This window comes from Parasteatoda tepidariorum, chromosome 9 (genome assembly GCF_982258835.1).
Source record: "Parasteatoda tepidariorum strain Cologne lab strain chromosome 9, Ptep-v5.0, whole genome shotgun sequence".
Lineage (NCBI taxonomy): Eukaryota > Metazoa > Arthropoda > Arachnida > Araneae > Theridiidae > Parasteatoda > Parasteatoda tepidariorum.
The window spans coordinates 46,876,234-46,896,925 of record NC_141763.1 but is presented as its reverse complement, the minus strand read 5'-3'; positions in this window follow the sequence as shown (position 1 = coordinate 46,896,925).

Sequence of the window (20,692 nt, the reverse complement as noted above, 5' to 3'; positions counted from 1 at the left end):
ATACTGTAATGACATTTCTAGTAAGAAAACCATATATCTGGATAGTTGAGCCAAAATATATGGTATTTAAACCATTCATTTGGTAATTTTTCCATTCAGATGATAATGGTTTATTGTAAATTCTGGTTATTAAAATTATAGTTTTTATTACCACACGTTTAGTAAAAAATACAAAATTGAAAATTAAATTTAACCGTATAAATGGTTTTTATGCTATGCTGTAAAGTATTAAGATAAGGTTACCAAATTTCACCACACTCACCAAATTTTATCGCATATTATAAAACCGTATTTTATTACCTGTTTTCAATCAGGTAATATCTCACCATTTCAGTTTCTTGGTATTATTTATTTAACATTTCCATATTTTAATATTACTTTTACCAAAATCATTACCACTACGCTTTGGCGAAAAATTACCTAGATTTATGCTACTCCCACAGAGCCAGAAACACTGTAAATTTTACCATAATCCAGCAGTTTTGATCATATTTGTTTCCTCAGTGTAGGAAGTAGAACGAGCTGTGATGATATAGTGATTATGACATTAAGCTTAAATTGAGAAGGATCAGAGTTCAATTCTCGACCGAGTTTTGAAGTCCACCCAGCTTCAGATTGATGTGTACCGGCTAATCTGGAAATAAAGATACTAAATTCAGTGGCACTACAGCCCATAGAGGGCCAAGACCTACTGCAACCATCTCAGTTTTCTTGACCTTGAGCTCTGAGGTGCAACAGCAGATGTTCCATTTGGGTGATCAGTCAAATACAGAGCCCCCAGTGTTTAATCCCAAAGCATGCTTGGCACTCATTTTATCGACCTACTAAAAGGATGAAAGGCTGAGTCATCCTTCCCAGGCCCGAGAATCGAACCCAAGAGCTGTGGCATGAGCATCTGAAGCGCTACCACTCTACCAACGGGTGCCAGAAGTAAAGACAAATAGTGTGCATTTTTGACCACATTTCTTCACTTTGTCGCTAGTTTCAAAATCGTGGAGACTGAAACTTTAGGACCCCCCCCCAGTGGTTATCAACTGGTTATTGCAAAAGTTTATTTATACTTTTTGTAACGTAAAATGTGCAACGTATTTTAGTAAAGCTCACAAGTAAATAAATATGCATAAACATCATTTTTCCTATTCCTCAAATTATGACATAATCTGTTTCCAGCATCGTTATGCTAAATTTTAATGCATATTCATATTTAAAAACTGTTGAACAAGGAGGTAACATTATTATGTATCTCGTTATATTTAATCAGAAAATTATTGCTTTACGTAAACAAAGTCAAACTGCTTATTACTAACTCGAAGAGGTGATTATAATATTCCTAGGGAACAGTAAAAGTTTCATGCGTAAGACTTGTCGTTATTTTATTTAATCCCAATTAAAATATTCATTAAATTAATTAGACATTCTTCAGCTGGGAATTTCGCTTGTAAATTTGAGAAGTTAAGTCTTCAAAGATTTCGCAGAATTGTTTATCATCTTCTATTTAATCATGAAGATCTTTCCTTGTTATATATTACAATAAATATTATGTTTAATTTATGAAATGAGTAAAGTGGTTTTGTGAGCTTGGGGCAACATAGTGATAAGCCACAGTTTTTTCAAAGTATTATTTCCAGATAGCTGCTTTAATTTCTTTTCGGAATTTTCATTAGATTTCAACACAATATATAAGTACAACTCAATGCCTTGCTGGAAATTGAGCTGTTTTATACCAAAAACGGCCACTTATCCCTACCATTATATCTCCGATCCTTGCCGCAATCTTAAACTGTTTCTTATTACACTCTCTGCCTATTTTTTGCGAACCATCTTTCTAAAAGAGTTAGGACCAAACCAATTCAGTCCAAAATTTGAGTGTTATAAATTCACAGATATTATAAAACCATAAAAACTGAGAGAAAAACTGAATAATATATAAATTTAAAAACTGATTTACTGAAATATACTTTTCATTCGGACAGCTTTATAATTGGATTATTCATATAAATTGAAAATTTTATTCAGCATTTTTTATCAAAATGTAAACTGTAATAAATTCCGGATCAAATTATGGTAAAAAGTACGAGCATTCAGTACTTTTTTCCGGAACATATTGCGGAACGAAAAATCTTTCATACAATAATTTTTACAGCAATAATTTCCGAAAAATCAAAAAATCTCTCTAATTAAATAAATATTACTGAAACTATGAATTTTACAGATGATGGATTCAAAGTACTGGTACTTTAAACCGTAATTTGGTTCGGATACTTTTGCAGTGTATACTGATTGCCAAAAAAAAAAAAATACTGAAAACATATGTTTATTTTGATGGTCTCTTTTTGACAAACTATGTAACGAAATTGAAAGATACTAATTCCGAACCTCTTGATACCTTTTTGTAGTGATTATTGGACTCTTGATTAGTCTAAAGTAACACATGTTTGTGAAAAAGTTACTTTGAAACATATTTTTATATTGATTAATTATTTCGATATACATTGTATATGCTTGACATTTATATTAAATTACAAATATTTTTACATATTATATACTAATAATTAAAAATTTTCAACGAATTTCTTTCTTTCTTTTTAGCAATAGTTAAAGAAAAACGACAGTATTTCGTTAGTTTGTTTTAAAATATATATTGAATCAGAGATATTTTTATATTAGACCTCAATCTATTTCTTGAGTATAAATTGTTTAATAATTCAATCTAGATGCAAGCAGACAGTGGAAAATCTGAATTAATTCAGTAGGTACACAGAGAGTGACCCTTATTGTTATTATGATTTAAAACGGTTGACTATGACTATGAATTACTACCAGATCATGATTGGTATGCCGCTAAATGCCCCGGATTATCCTTGCCGTGCACTTGTCCTAGATTTGCTCAAACAGCTCTGTCAAGACTTAGGACCGGCCATATAAAGTGTTTGACCTTCAGAGCGAAAGAAAAGATTTATGCCTATTGTCATTGCTCGGTCATCGTTTCTCCATCTCATCGTTTGGATCGCATTGGTGCCTCTGTGAGGCAACTGATGAGTGATGGAGAGACTGTCTATGACTTGCTGATGCGACATGATCTTCTGGACTTGGTCAAGGGCTCTAGACCAAGGGGATAAGCAACAACAACATGACTATGAACTGTTGTTTAGGTTAATTTACCATAGGCTTAAAAACAAATTAGTTTGAATTAGCTGTTTGAGACACTTGCTCTAGCTAAACAAAACTATTTTATTGGGAATTTGCACCATATTTGTAAAAGGATGAACGAGTGGAATTTTTCAAAAATGTTTAGAATATTATGTGCTTACTTTATTATTTTAGCTGAGTTTCTTTTTTTATTTGATTATTTGACTTGTATGAAATCAAATTTAGAAAATAGTTTTACTAGATTGTTTAGAATATGACGCGTAAGTTTTATTACTTTAGCTGAGCTCTTTACAATTTTATTCTTTTATTTGTAAGGAAACATATTTACGATTTCATTTTTCAAGATTAGTTAACATATAGCATGCGCATTTTATTCTTTTAGCTAAGTATTTCTTACTATTTTTTCCTTCTTTCGATTAGTTGGCGTGGATGAAAGAAAATTTACTATACAATTTTTGTAGACTGTTTAAAATATAACTGAAGCATTTTATTATTTTACCTGAAATCCTCACTGTTTTCTTCTTTTTGATTATTTGACTTATACGAAAACAAATTTACAATATAATTATTTTAGTTCGTTTGGAAATGCATTTATCACTTAGCACGTGCATTTTATCACTTTAGCTGAATACCCCATTTCCCAAATTTTATCCTGCTTTATTATATTTTTAACTTGACCAAAATTATTTCTAAAGCACTTCGGTAAAAACTACCGAGCATTTTAGTGCGCCTAAGATCAAGAAACATGGTAAATTTCACCATATTCTGTTAGTTTTGATCCTTTTTTTCTCTGTGTAAAATTTCACGGAATAACAATCGGAAATACCGTAATTTTTAGAGTAATATTTACTGTATGATCACTGTAATTAAATAAATATTACTGTAAAACTTATAGAATAATATTTCATTGTAAAAATAGGTTTTATGGATAATGCACTCAGGGTGCTCATAGTTTTTATAATAAATTCATCCGGAATTTTTTACAGTGTACTCTTTACTAACATGCTTTCTGACGTGGACTTCGAACCATACATTAATTACAAAAGACGAAAATTGTAAAGATAGAGTAGATATAATATGCAGTTTAAAAATATAAATAAATGACACATAATATTTTGACAGATATACTTCCTTTTTTCCTATATTTTTTGCGTTATACTAAAAGCTTTTAAGGTTATAAGAATCAAAGTAAGTAAAACCTATGCTTTGTACTGTAAAATATATTTTAAAATTTTCTTCTGAAAAATTTAATTATATTTTGTAATTCATTCTCAAGTATTCGCTCCCAGTTTTCAAGAAAATTTTCTAAAATTTCAAAACATGAGAAGATAGAAAACTTCAGAAAGGTAAGGAATTAAATTAAATTTTCCAACTCATGTCATTCAGACTTATTGAATATAATGAATTATTGAACATGTCTTAAATTTACATACCATTCTCTTGATGTTAGGTTTTATTCATGAATGCAATATGCTTCGCTTGCATCAATGGAAGATATGGCAAATTAAGAGAATGAGAACATTTTTATAACAAAATTATATTAACAGTATTTCTGCTTTAATAAAATCTGCTCGACAATTTACCATTCTTTTTTACTATACAATATAAAAACTTCATACTTTTTGTGAACATTAGCAGTTTGGAACCATTTCGTATCAAACTTACATTATAAAAATGACTTATTTTAGAAGAAGTTACATATAGATAAACTTATATAAAACGGAGAAATTTTTTTAGTAAAATTTCCATATATATGATAATGACATTATAGTAAAAAAAAAACGATGTTTCTTTTATTTTTGAAAAAGTGTGAATTACGCAATTTTTTCTCCCATTCATTCTAATCTTTCCTTTTTTCTTCTTTTTTTTCTTTTATTAAAAAGAAGAAGAATCGCCGATGAAAAATAGTCCCGCACTGGACTGATCGTAAAGACACGGTTTCCAGTAGACTGAAGTCAAACACCACTGGCTGCTGTCAGTTAGCGGGTGGGTGACCACTTTGATCAGCCTGCGTAGAGACTGAAGGTGCACGGTATCGGTCCTTGTTAAACTGTTCTACCGTAAAGTGCTCGACTTCGCGCGCAGGTCATCGGGCTACCAAAGCAGGGAAACCATCCCCTCTGCAGAGGATCAAAATTGCGATGACATGTCTTTGGATCATCCTCAGGGATGTTTCCCAGACCGTCTCCAATGGCCCAATGTGCAGCTCTAGTGCGACGCAAATAAAATACCTATCTACCTACAGATGTGAAATAATCTGAAGATAGGTTGTTTTAGATGGTATCTGTTACCAAGTTTACTGATAATACACGGAAAAAGAAATTCTGGTAAAATTATCGTACTGGTAATGACATTTCTGGTGAAAGAAAAAGCCTATTTCTGTTTTTCTGTTTCATGAAAGCAGAAAAAAGTAGTATTATATATAAACCATTCATTTAGTAATTTTTCCATTCATATTGTTTCAGTTTTCCGTAAGTTTTGGTTTTCAAGTTATAGTTCTTATAACCCCAAATTTAGTAAAACATATAAAAACCATTTACCAAATTTAATTACAAAATTTAAAATTATTTTTTATTGTACATTTTAATAAAATCATTTATTTCCTTAGCATTTCGTTAAAACTTACTGAGCATTTAAATCTTCTCATGGAGCCAGAAACGCGGTAAATTTTACCTCATTCTGACAGTTTTAACCAAACTTTTTTTCCTTGTTTATCATCTAAAGAAACACATTAGTGTAACATATAAAACTCAACTGACATTTTCATTTCAATAAAAATAATTCTGTTATTTTTGAAAACGAAAAAATAATGAAAAATATATATCAAATAAGAAGACAGATAGATTTAAGTTTTTGTTTTATTCAATCCATCGCAGTTTCAAAATGTCTGTCTCACGTAGAAAAGTAGATACATTATTTCTGACAACGTATCAAATAGAAAAGATATTCTTGGAATTTTATTGAGTTGTTCAGAACGTAATTTTGTTTTTTCCCAACAGAGGACTTAATTCTATTCTTTTTCACTGCAATTTCACATCATTATAATCATTATAAATTTGAAAGGTCGGGAGAGCCTTGTTGGTAGGCCGTTGGGTATATATACAAGGGGTCGTGCTTTCGATACCTGTCGGCCGAAGAATGGTGGCGGGTGATCTGTCGGATCTCAAAGTCCTCCATGTTCCAGTAACAAATTATACCTCTGAGGGTGCTGAATTGGAGATAGATCATTCTCTGATTCAGGTCAAAATTCGGATCTGTGGATGAATGAATGTGTGAATGGGTTACAAACAGGTTGTTTGTGACTGAAGTCGTATTCTTGGCCATAGAAAACACCACTGACAACAGAAAAGGCACCCTCTGATTTAAATACACTTGGTTTCACCAAGAAGGTTTGCTGAATTGGCCTTCGGCATTAGAAACAACAACAACAGCAAACTTTGAAAGCTGGTATAGGACGGCCTACTTGTGGAAAAATTTGATTAATTCTAAGCAGAAGTTTTTGGGTGTCGTTATTTTCAGCTTCTTTTTACTATTAAAAAGGGGAAAAATGTCAAAAACAAGAAAATCATTAAAAAAATCATGTGACGTGTATGGAGAAAATGCATTGACAATATGCACGTGCCAAAATTGATTTGACAAAATTTCGATTTAGATGCACGATGATTCACAACCCCTTTTTAGGCGGATGAAATCACAATAAGGTCATTAATTGATACAGTGATTAATTGACTGGCGAATAACAACTCGTGAGATCGTTGAGAAATTAATTTAACAAATTGGAATATTTGAAATGCCTCATGATCATTTGAAGCACCTGATCATTTGATCTCCTTGGTTCTCAAAGTTCGACAGATGGGTTGCTTATTTTCTTACGGAAAGAAATTTATGTCGTTGCGTTAAGACGTCTGTGTTTTACTCCTCAAGCATCAACAAAATCATCTATTTTTGAAGTGTATCATCAGTGGGAACGAGAAATGGGTTGTCTGCAATATTTATTCGGGTCTCTACAAAAATGATTTGACTGTGATACTGTTACTTCAAATGAGGAGGTTAAAATTCCCCTGGATCAGTTTTTTGCTGACAAACATTTTATTAATAAACATTTCATAAATTGGTAATTATGCTACATCCAGAAAGATGGCAAAAGATATTGTAGCAGAATAGACAATATATAATTCAATGAAATATTTATTAACTGTAAGATAATTGCCTTTCATTTTCATTATTTTTTCAAATTGTTTTTAGTTTAACTCAATAACAATATTTCAGAAAACAGATAAAGTCAAAAAAAAAAGAACACGCAGAAGTCCTATTTTTCATAAACCATATCTCATATATCTTTTCGATATTTTACACTAAAGCATCGTATTTTTGTGGCATTAGTTAAAAGTCTTAAGATAATTTGAACGGAGATTCTATTGTTATCCTTTCCATTCATTGATTCTGAAATATTGTTTTTATAAAGTCCATTTATAATTTTTTTATTCTTGTTTTTCAGTACCGTGGCTTGGGGATACTGACTTTACGAGATCTGTCAACTCAAGAAAACTAATTTTAGAGATTTATTGATTGATGCATTCTTGTTTAAAATTATAAAACTTTTCTAAAGTATGCATGTTATAGACAAAAAAATAAGATGATTTAAGGTGATCTTCATTTAGAGGTAATTTTTGTCTGCAATAAGCACTAAATATTGTAATTGTGAGTTGGTTTGTAGCATTAAAAGCACTAAAATAATTAGCCGTATACTGATAAAAACGTTTATTAGGAAAAATAAAAATTTAAAGTGCTTTTTTTTACAATTTTAACTCGGGAAGTTTAGATATTGAATAAAATTCAATATCGTTACACATACTGATATTTATATTTCACATTTATCTTATTAAATAGTTAAAGTGGAAATTAAAACTTTTTGAATGAGTAAAAGAATAATTAAGCAGGATAGCATTTAGAGTTTACCATAAAATGAAACATATAGATCTAGTTCAATCATAAAAAACATATAAAATTAATATATCATCTAATTAGCTTGTTAAATAATGTTTAAAACCACTGATAAAACAAATATTTTAATCAAGCTGAAGTATAAGAAAATTGATAAAAATTTGTTCAGCATTTACGAGTAAAAATAATGTTAATTAAAGGTGTTCTTATATTGGTGTCACTGTGAGCCTCTTATTTCTAGACTGATCCTAAAAAAAAAAAAAAAAAATATCGGTTTCAGGCAGAATAGTTTCTTGGTCTAAAGTACGCAAGCCCGATAGCATGATAAAGGGCAATAAATTTGTAAATTAAAAATAATGAAACTGAAAAAATAATCAATAAATCAACCTCACTGTAAAAAATTCAGGATCAGGTTACGGTGAAAACTATTGGTACTCAGGGTGCTGGTACTTTTTACCATAAAACCCATTTTTACCAGAACATGTTACGGACCAAAAATCAGATGTATCGTAGTTTGTACAGTAATAAATAACGTAAATGTAGTAATTCACTCTATGTAAAAATCATGGTATAATATTTTATATTAAAAATGGATTTTATGGATGCGGTGACCAAAGTTCCGGTACTTTATACCGTAATTTGATTAGGACTTTTTTACAGTGCATTTAAATAACATTTGGGATTATATTAAACAGTGTTTATAAGGAGTTCTACTTAAAGTTTCGATTTTAGTGATTAATGTTATGAAACGTATTAAGTTATGATGAAAACATCTTAAATATTAGTAAAGTTTTAAAAACTTAGCTTTAAAAACAAGCATTATAGAATGTGTGATCCGAAACTTCACTGCAACACAGAACGTATGACATGAAAAGCAACAATAAAACTCGAAACGGGTTAATCAAAAGTAGTGTTTGAAACTTACCCAGAAAAATGATATGACTTTCTCCAGTGTCTTAGGTAATCGCAGAGGAACGTAAGATGTAAAAATAACAAAAATGAATAAGTTATATTTAGAATGTACTCCATATCTTCGTATCAAACTATTGCATCTGATTGCATTGTCAGAGCTGTACACATTGAAAAATCACTTAATATTGTTAATACACCAATTTTTAGAAAAAGTTGAAAGGTTTTGAGTGCTTGATACTAAGTACTTATTCTCAAAATACAACAGACGTAAATAAAGTAAAAAAATATATATTTGGGAAAGAAAGTACAAAACTTCCAAAAAACAATAAAAAAGAGAAAGTGAAAAGTGATGGGTCTGAGGTGGAATGAATTTTGACATTATTAAAACTAAATTTATTTCCAAGGTTCTAACAATGAGCAGCAATACTTCGATGACAGATAGATTTCTCGGTTCCCGGCTCGCACTGACCACAGAGCTGATGTAAAATATTCTCAGTCGGAGGCAGATAATGGGTCACAATCCCTTTGTCGTCGAGCTAATCGTGAAATGTTTTCGTGCTTTTCCTCTTCATGTAACACAAAGGCGAGTTAGTTCCATCAAAAAGTTTTCCATGAAGCCTAATTTATCTCAAGGTTTGATCCAAGGATTCCTATGCTTTCTGGATTGGGCTACAAATTACAAGGCTACGGAGTTGAATGTTAATAGTCGTAAACTTTAAATTGTGTCGGCTGTTCAACGCCTTTTAAAAAAATATAGAGATGTCATACTCCCTAAAACTAAATTTTAAAGCCCATTTGGTTCGATCTATGTGCACGGTAAAAACTTTCGTTCAAATTACGTTAAAAATTACCCTCACACAGGGCACCAGTACTTTTCACCGTAAAATTTATTTTACCGTAAAATTTCTCTGAACAAAAAATGATATTTTGTAGATTTTAGTCTTATTACTGTAAAATCTCTGAATAACTGTAATTAAATAAACAATGTAAAACTTATGGTATTAATTTTATGATAAAAATGGATTTTACAGATACTGCACTCAGGGTGCAGGAATATTTACCGTAATTTGAACCGGAATTTCTTACAGTGTGAGGTGATTTTCAATGTTGATAGGAAAGTAACTTTAATATTATAAAATTGATATTAATTCTTGAAATTTAGGGCATTTTTCAGTTATTGTATACAAAACCTAAACTATTATAAATTCTAATAGTTAATTACAGTCTATAAGATTATTATAGTTGATGTAGATTATTTTAAAGTTTTATTACCTAATGAAATATTTAATATGTTCTAATTATTTTAACCAAATTGATATTCCTTACTTTAGAGAAAAGTTTATAGTCAATAAACAAATAATCTCTAAGAATATGCAATTTATGAAACCGTAATTTAATGAAATTTTGTGCAATTGGCATAAACTGAGACATAGTCTTTGAAGAATTAATTGTTCCAGTAACACAATTATATCTATTCAACGTCTGAAAACATTACGAATGAAATTTGAAGGTGTTTAATTTAATTTCTATTGTTTGGATTTGAAAGGTAAATTGGAAACCGCACTTTTCTACTGCTTTTAATGCTGGATTAGTTATAATTTCTATGGAATAAAATAAAATAAATGAAGCGAATAAATTGTTATCTTATGTTGTGCAACTTTTCCCGAAAATTGACTTTCCTTTTTCCACAATGTAATTCAGTTCACGTAACTTAAAACGGCATTTAGAAATAACCTAAGTATTTTCGTTAATATATTCTAATATTTTCATTTTATTTCAGTCTTTGCTAATGAAAATATTTTTGCCAGTTAAATTTTTCGTATAATTAAATATTTGATATTTCGCTTTTATGAATCCAAACAAACTATGTTAAACTTCTGGCGGCAGAAAAGGTACTGGTTATTATTTTTGTTAACTGAAATCATTTAGCTAAACTAATATTCTATTTCATCTTTCTGTCAAAAGTCTTTGTGAGTTTATCATTAAAAGTAGACAACAACAGACACGTAAACTATTTTATTTCAGCATTGATACTATAAAAACTGAATTAGATAGAAATTACAGAGAGGGAAAAAGAAAAAACTTTTCTTTTATTTCACGCAAAATTCAAACAAGCACACTTTAGAAAAAAAAATTATTCAAATTTAGATTCTGACTGACAAACTAGACCATGAAGTGTACTTGAATAATGTTTTTGTAAAAAATATTATTCGAGTGATGTTCAAGCCTAGTCTAACTCTTGCAGGACGCAAAAACTAGTTCCATGCTGGGCGTTCTGAAAATTAGTACTGAGAGCGAAGAGTGAAAAGTTTTTTTTTCACGCTAAGTTCCAATAAGCACACTTTTGTAAAATATTTTTTTCAAATTTAGGCTCAGATTCACAGACAAACAAGACCAAGAAGGGCGCTTGAATAATATTGTTTTGAAAAATATTATTCGAGTTATCTTCTGAGCCCAGTCTAACACTTGCAGGGCACAAAAACTAGTTCCATGCTGGGTGCTCCAAAAACTAGTACAGAGGGAGAACAATAAAAAGTTTCTTTCTCTTCACTTAAAATTCTAACAAACACACTTTGGTAAAAAAAAAAATTATTCAAATTTAGGCTCAGACTCAAAAGCTAGACTAAGAAGGGTATTTGAATAATGTTTTTGTAAAAAATAGTATTCGAGTAATACTCTAAGCCCAATCTGACACTTGCAGGGCACAAAAAATAGTACAGAGAGACAAGAATAAAAAGTTTCTTTTTTTTCACTCACGATTCTAACAAACACACTTTTGTAAAATCTATTCAAATTTGGGAGCAGACTTACAAACTAAGTGAAAAGGGGTAAAAAAAAATATTCGAATTTCCCTTTTAGCCTAGTTTGAACTGAGTGGGCACAAAAACAACTCTAGTTCCATTAAACAATCAGCTGACCTTTGTTCTCCAAGCAGTGGATAAAAAAATGACTGAAAAAGGTAATCAATGAGGTAAATCAATCAGAAATCAATCAGCCGTTTGAGATTTTGATCAGCGAAAGACCGTTTGTTCATTTTGTTAGTTCAACTTGAAAGTACGATTTTGATGATTTAAGTTATAAAACTTATAAATTATCTTAAATATAAACGCTGCTTCATAAACTTACATATAATGTGATATTTATGTGATACAAAACTTCAATAAAATGTAACTATTGGTAAAAAAACATTCTCAATCAAACAGAGCACAATATTGTTAACATCAGCTCCAAAATTTAATCAGCTAAATGTATTCACCTGGCAAGTCGATGATCCAGAATTCTGTCTCACAATTTCTTTTGAAGTTTTACCAAGATGCTAGAATCATGTAAGCATGTTATTAAGATTTCATTTATTATTTTATTCATTATATAACAGTACAAAGAGCAAGATAACTGACGTCTAGAGACATATAGAACATTTTCTTACGTCATTCGGTTTCGTTATTAAATACTGTATGTAATTTTACGGGTTTCAAGTGGAAATGTCCGTTATCTTGTTTTTGTATTGAAGAACTGTGTTAATAAATCTTTCCAACTTGTCCGACTAAATTCCATTTTTTCTTGACGATAATATTCCTAATTTGAAACTTTCAGGCATTATTTCTTGTTCCGATGAATATAATACTAAAAATCATTAATTCATAGTTCATTTGAAAAACTTGAGGATTTTCATAGAATGTATAAAATAAGATCTAAACATAAAATGCGTGAAAAACGATTTCAAACAGATTATGGTGAAATTTCGTGGATATACTTTTGGTGTATCAATTTATGTAGCTATGATGGCAGCACCAAAAATGCACCTTACTTATTCCTCTGACAAACAAATGCGTTCAGTTTAAAAAAAAACCGTAAAAGGAAGTGTTTACCCCACCAAAACTATTTCCCGTACACAAAAGAATCTGGCTCTGAATTCTATCAACGAAAATAAACTGTGATAGTGCTAGGCGGAAAAAGAGTTTTTTTTTTGGTATTCAGTTTAGAATACATGCTGGATAGAAATTCCGGTATTTTCCATGATAATACTTTGTATTTTTCTCCATCAGAAATTTATTTCATAATATGAACTATCATTCTGATGTAATGTAAGTTTCATAAGGATGGCAGTGGTTTAATAATTCATTTATCATGGTTCTAGAAAAAAGAATATGGAATGTAGAAATTCAATTCAAATTTTATATAATTGGTGCAATACAAAAGAAAAAAAATACTTATCTTATATGTACTAAAATTGATTTGAACCTATTAACGTAAATACTAATGTGCTGTCTTTTAGTACATAATATTAAAAGTGCTTTTTTTTTCATCCAAAATGAAAACACTTTAAATTAAAGCCATTAGTTTGCAAAATATCATTGAAATTTCCAACCCAACGATGATTAGAGATTCTAATTAGTACAATTTAACTTTAAAAACTTAAAATCTTTTGGTAACTTCTTAAATTATGATAATAGTTAATTGTAAATACATTAGGAGTGGGGTCGTAGAATAACTGAAACAAAAATTCAAATTTAGAATTTAAACTTAAATATTTATATTGTAACTTATTTTGGAAGACGTTAGGCTTCAATGGGACACAAATTTCATTTGAAACCAAAAGGACTTTCCATAAGTTTTCTTTTACACACGAAGTTTTCAATCTTCTGGATTCAATTTTCCGCTCTTTTAGATATTTCATGGAAAAAATGGTTAAATAACAATGTATTTAAACTATTTTTTTTACCTTATTCAGCCAAATAATCATAAAAATAATATTCAAACTGTTAAATGTTAGAAAAATTGTTTATTGACCGTTAAATGATCAGAATTTTATCCATGTAAACTAAACTTTGCTCCTGATGCCACTTATCTTTTCAGTTGGTTCCAAATTGTAGCTGGTTTGTGTACTGGATTTTCGAATCCCAGCAATGACGCCACTATATTTTTTCCCTTCTTTCTGCCTTTTCGGTGTCCTAAAATTGGTTACCCTTGATTATCATTTAAACATAAATGGTAGAGCCACAGAGTTACGTATTAGAAAAAAGTCTAGTGCGCCCCATTTCGCACAATTTAACTCATCATCAGATAAATTAATTAAATTGCATTTCATGATTGATTTGACATAACTCAACCACAACCTAACTCCAGTACTATTACCTAATATTTAACAAAAAATCTAACTCCAATGTCTAGTTTCATTTCATTTTTGAGGTTTTCAAATCAATTTTGTTATAAATATTTACAAGCTATAAAGGTAAAGAAAATGTTACTAACGGTAAACTTTATGGTTAATTTGATGGACAGACTGTTGCTTGTTATTATACAGCATTTATTATATTTAAGCATAATAAATTTGTATTATGCTTGTCCTTGTCCGTCTCTAAGTTAATTCTGCGAAATAATTGAAAAATTAAACGCCAATTTAAATTTGTAAAAGAAAATCGAATTTATTTGGGTAATTTAATTATGCATATGATTACTATTCGTTTTCGAATTTAAACTGCTGTAAAACGTTTTTTTAAAATAACAGCTTTGAACAATTTAAAATGCTAAGTTAATTAAAAAAAACTTTTTACGTTGTTTTAACTAATGCTTCATAGAAGTTGTATAAAACTTCTGTAACTTATGCAAAGTCTTTTTTAAATATTATTTTTATGTATTTTTTCCAAATAAATGGAACAAAAATATTTTTATTTCGCTTTTACTTCAAGTGGTCACGTACTTGAGAAAAATATTTTTTTTGATATATTTTTAAACTGCTTTGAATAGAATTTTCCTTTACATAACGTGGAGTGCTAGTTATTGCAAAATCGGATTTCAAAACATTCTAAACTAAATAAACTTACTGCATTTAACTTGAAAGAAACTCTGATTGAATGTAATTGTAAATAGATATGTTTCATATTAGATAAAAATTGTTATAATAAAGAAAGAAAAACTATTATATTTCCAACATCTTTAAGCTGCCGATAAACAAAACACGATAAATTTGATAAAAAAGGAGGGAAAAAAAACTACAAGTAAAGCAAATAAAAGACATTATTTAAAATAACACATCAGTTGTAAGAATAACTAGTTAAAATATTTTTATTATTATTTGATAATGAAACTCAAAATAAGTTTATATAAATAATCTGTTAAAGTCAGTACTAGTTAAAATAAACTATTTACATCATTGAATTGAAAACTACAGATATATGTATCAAACTTATTCTTATAAATGTTCAGAAAAACACAACGAAGTATGGTACGATGCTTAACACTTGAACACACTACAGCTACCAATCGACCGGAAATCAGCTTTTACAGACGTTCATTCCTAAATTAATTATGCAAGCTTACTTGACTTTTATGACTTTTTTTTTAACGTTTTGAGGTTTTCAAAAGCAAAGAAGAAAAATTTTATTCGGTTCAACAATAAGTGCATGAGATAGCGTTTTACCTTAGAATGAACAATGTGGTAAGACTATATATATATATATATATATATATATATATATATATATATATATATATATATATATATATATATATATATATATATATATATATATATATATATATATATATATATATATATATATATATATATATATATATATATATATATATATATATATATATATATATATATATATATATATATATATATATATATATATATATATATATATGGGTCATTCTCACGAAAACTGTCATTTTTCAGTTCATAAAATTCCGAAAAAGTAAAGTGAATAAAAAGCTCTGAAACTTTTTATATTAATAGAAATATGTAATGGCATTATAAAGAAAGTATATATAAAGAAAGTATCCTATAAAATATACTTAATATTTAAATTAATTAATTTTTTAAATAATTGATTTATAATTAATTAATTAATTTAATAAATAAATTAATTAATTTAATAAATTAATTTATTAATTTTTTAATTTATTTTTCAAATTAATTAATAAGTAAAGAAATTATTTTCGCTATTTAAAATGTGAGGGAATGACACTAATAGTGAGGGAATGATATTTTATTTTAATACATGTTTTTATCTAAGTTACATCTACCTAAAGTTTGAAAATGATAACATACTAAGTATATCTGATATTTATTATAATTTACTCTTATATATTTAATAGTTTTTACAGGTTTGGGAAATAGAATTGGCTGGCACGATTGAACAAAAAAAAATTTAATAATATACTCATCTTGAATCATTCCCTCACTTCAGCGTCATTTCCTCACTTTATACACTAGTGAGGGAATGACGAATTCAATAAAATTTAAAAATAACAGTTAGGCCTAATTAATTTCTGAAGTCAATCATATATAATTATATTCATACAAGAAAGCAACATATAATTATCCACTTTCTCGATGAAGTTGTATTTTATTTTACTCTAAAAAGTGACATGAGGGAATGACAAATGTAAAAAATTTGACCTGCTTTGATTCATTTAAATTTATTCCACAGCAAGGCTTCTTTAAGTTGAAGATGGAAACATACTGCAATTTTGTTCTATGATGCCAGTTGTTAACTTCTGAAGTTTTTATTAAAATATTTTTATTCTAAGAAGATTGCAGGTGATAAGAACATTGTTGTGAGGGAATGACGCGAAACACTGGGGACAAAGTTTAAAATAGTGCTGTGTTAATATTTTTATCAGAAATTAAATTTAAAATTGATTTTCTGAATTCTATATTTCAGTATTCTGAAATAAAAAACACGAATTTGTAAAAAATTTTTTTTATTTCAGAAACAATTTTTTTTCTTTTTTTAAATCAGCAGTGGGGACAAGTGAGGGAATGACATATACTGGGGACATGAAAATGACTGTTTTCGTGAGAATGACCCATATATATATGTATATATATATATATATATATATATATATATATATATATATATATATATATATATATATATATATATATATATATATATATATATATATATATATATATATATATATATATATATACCTTGACCTCACCTTTAAGTCTTGCTCATTTTCTATAAATCAACAAGTATATACTTTTTTCGATTAAATAGTGAATTATTTTTTACATCGCGACATGTAAATTGTTGACAATCGAGATGTTAAATTATTCAGTAGAGTTATAAAATTTAAAATAATTTTGCAGCAATAAAATATTGTGGTGAGGAAATACATTGAAACAGATAAACAGGTACAGATATATAAATGTTATTTACGAAAGAACACAATCGCAATGGTATAGGAGCAAATAAAGTAATCAAACTTTAGCACGTTAGTTTAGTAATGTACATTTAAATTGATACAATTATACTTTTTACCTGCGGTTATTTTCATTGCAAGAATCGCTTTCATAGTAAATTTTTTAACGTACAATTTTTTTTTTGTACAAAATTCTGCTGTTTTCTTATATGTTACCGTGACCGTTAGAAATATAGGTGTTGTATACAATTATGGATATTTTTAGGTTAAAAATGAAATATGAGAATTATTGTATGCTTTATCAAGGTATTGTATTCAATGATAAATGGGACAAAGTATCTTGGGACAAAGTATAATGCACGACAATCACGGAATGGTTCTTTTTTTAGTTGACTATAAAAAAAAAGAAACATATTCTTTTATCAATTGTTTAATTTTGTTTTTACTCAGTTTTCTTCTTTTCTTTTTTAAATTATAATTATAAATGTATGATAAAGTAAAATAAGTGCAAAGATTACCCAAAAATGGGTTTCAAACTTGAAAAACAAAAACAGAAACAGATAGTGGAAAAAATTTCAGATCAAATTACGTAAAAAACCACCGGCATTCTGAGTGCTGATCATTTTATCGCAAAATTTATTTTTATAGAAACGTGTTACAGGAAAATAATCCAATAAAACGCAGCAAAGAACATGATCGTACCGTATTTTAGTACTGTAATAATTACCGTAAAACCACTGAATTACTCTAATTAAATAAATATTATGTAAAAACTACGGTATAATATTTTACGGTAAAAATAGATTTTACATAATTTGATGCGAAATGTTTTACATTGTAAATATAAGGAATACCTGGTAACTAAAAAATTTTGGAAATACTCAGCATAGGTCCATTATTTTGAGAAAAAAATAACAGCAGATCATTAAATTTGTGTTGGGAAATGGCATGCATTAGCAACTGTGTGTCATTGAGAGCATATTTCTGCCATATTTTTATTCGTAGTTTAGTACCATCTTATGTTTATTAAGGTATTAATTAAATTTTTATGTTTGAAACAGATTGTGTGTGGTTTGAATATAGCATGTTTTGTTCTTAAATTATCTAGAACTATTTCCTCTTACTTAAATTAAATTAATCTCTTACTTCAATTAAATTAATCTCTTAAATCAATTAAATTATTCTCTTACATCAACTGAATTCCTCTTCTTTCAATTTATTTCTGAATCTTCTAGAATGCATTAAATAAAGTAATTACCAAGGGGATCTGAATAAATACCCAATAGAGAAATCGAATATCCTCCCTCAAAGTGATCTTAAGAGACTTCAGCCTTAAATTTTAAATCATACTTAGCATCACAGAATTGACAAAATTTGATTATGGCACTTTAAATTAGACATAATAATACATTTTTAAGTTTAAAATGTCTCTTTTTAATCAATATTTTTCCCAGTATCGCACCTTTGAAATAGGTTGATTTTAATTCGAAATAATTTTATTACAATCTTAAGATTCCACTACGCTGTGTATTTGAATTTTTTTTTTCATTCTAATTTTAAATTTACTTTGATTTTAGAAATAATAAGTAATAAATATTTTATTTGTGATGAAATTAAATAATGTAACATGATATGCATACTTTTTTATTAATTTGTTATCATTCGATTTGTAATAGTTTAAGTTATTTTTTAAGAAAACATTTTATTTGTACTAGAAACAAGAGTTAAGAAAATTCGACATTTATATATCTAAAATGACTATTGGTTCATATAAAAACTAATGATAATTAAGGGGCATTGAAATGCTGACAAGAAAATTAAACAAAGATTTTTATATTTGTAAATGCATGCAACGATTCTTCATATCATAGGATAGAAAAGAAAACTTACATATAAAATGTAAATAAACAATCACATTATTAAATATTAATTAATAATCTTTAAACATGCTTTGAAAATAATTTAAAAATAATTAGCTTGATTAGGTTTGGAAGTTTAGGAAAGCGAATAAACTTTATATTGGAAGTAAACCAAAAATTTGATATGAATAATTTAATGGTAATAAACGACAGTAAAGCATTAACAATAATATGGTAATTCAAAACAACATTGATTGTGTGATTTACAACTGCAGTATTCCAATTCCACATTATTGGAATACTGAATTTGTGAATCATCTTAATATGTTTTATTTCTTAACCAGTAATAACTCTTAAATATTTTTTTAATAATAATTTAATATTAAAAAAAATTATTAGGTTTGGAAATTTAAGAGAACGACTAAGAAAACGAATGACCTAAGTTGAAGTTAGCCAAAGTTTTGCATAAATAATTTAATGGTTATAAACCTCAGAAAGTATTAACAAAAATACAGAATTTTGAAATACCATATTCACAAATGCAGTATTCCAAGTTTATCCAAGTATTCCAAGAAAATATTTTTTAATAATAATTTAATATTTAAAAGTTTGATTAGTTTTGGAAACTTAAAAAAGTGAATGACCAACGTTGAAGTTAGCAGAAATTTTACATAAATATTTTTTCGGTTATAAACGATAATATGGTAATTCAAAACAACATATGGCGATTCCCAAATGCTGTATCCAATTCAACATAATTGAACCTTCTTCCATGTAGTTCTTCACAAAATTTTAGGAAGTTTTTATAATTGTTTGAGTTAAGGAAGTGTTTCCTATCAGAAGAAACAAAAGCAAAAACTTTGCGAACTAGTTTTCGTTAATTGGAAGAGCGCAAACTCATTTTCCATTTAATTCTAACAATTTCGTTCAACCAATTTGAACTGAAAGAAATGCAGGTATTAAACTTAATTGTATTATTTTACTTCTCATGGTTTGTAAATATTAAGTTTTTTTTGTTCTGTCGATTGTTTTCAAGTTTCAACCGAAAGAAAAACAAATAAAAAATAGTGAGTTTGTCAGAAAAAAAAATCTTTTTAAATTCCTGTTTCAAGGAATTATATTATTTATCTTTTTTTTCAGAATTAAACTGTGTATATTTTGAAAAGGAAGAAGTGCATCTCGTGTTTCATGTATACTATAAAAAAACCCATTTACAACTAGAATTATTTGTTTATGAATTATATTGAAAAAATAGCATTCTTTTTCCCGCCCGATACTATTTACCTACTCAAAACCTGTAGTTTGGCTTTTAATTTGTTCAGATAGTACAAAATATCAAAATTATGACATAATTCTTGTTTAAGCTTTGCTAGTTTACAATAAAAAGAAATAATAATTCTTAAAATTCTTTTGTCTATAACAGAAATGATTATCCGTATTATAATAACTACTTATCAGAAATAATTCTTTTCCTATTTATTTTTTAAGAACAAATCCTTTCTTTTTTAGATCTATTTCAAAACAAATGTATAATGTATTTTATTCATAAATCTGATTTTCATTTACTTAGAGTAATGTTACAGAATTTTAAATCTTATGAATACTTTGAGTTTACAATTTAAAATTAGAATTATTTACCGATATTGGGTAAAGAATGATAG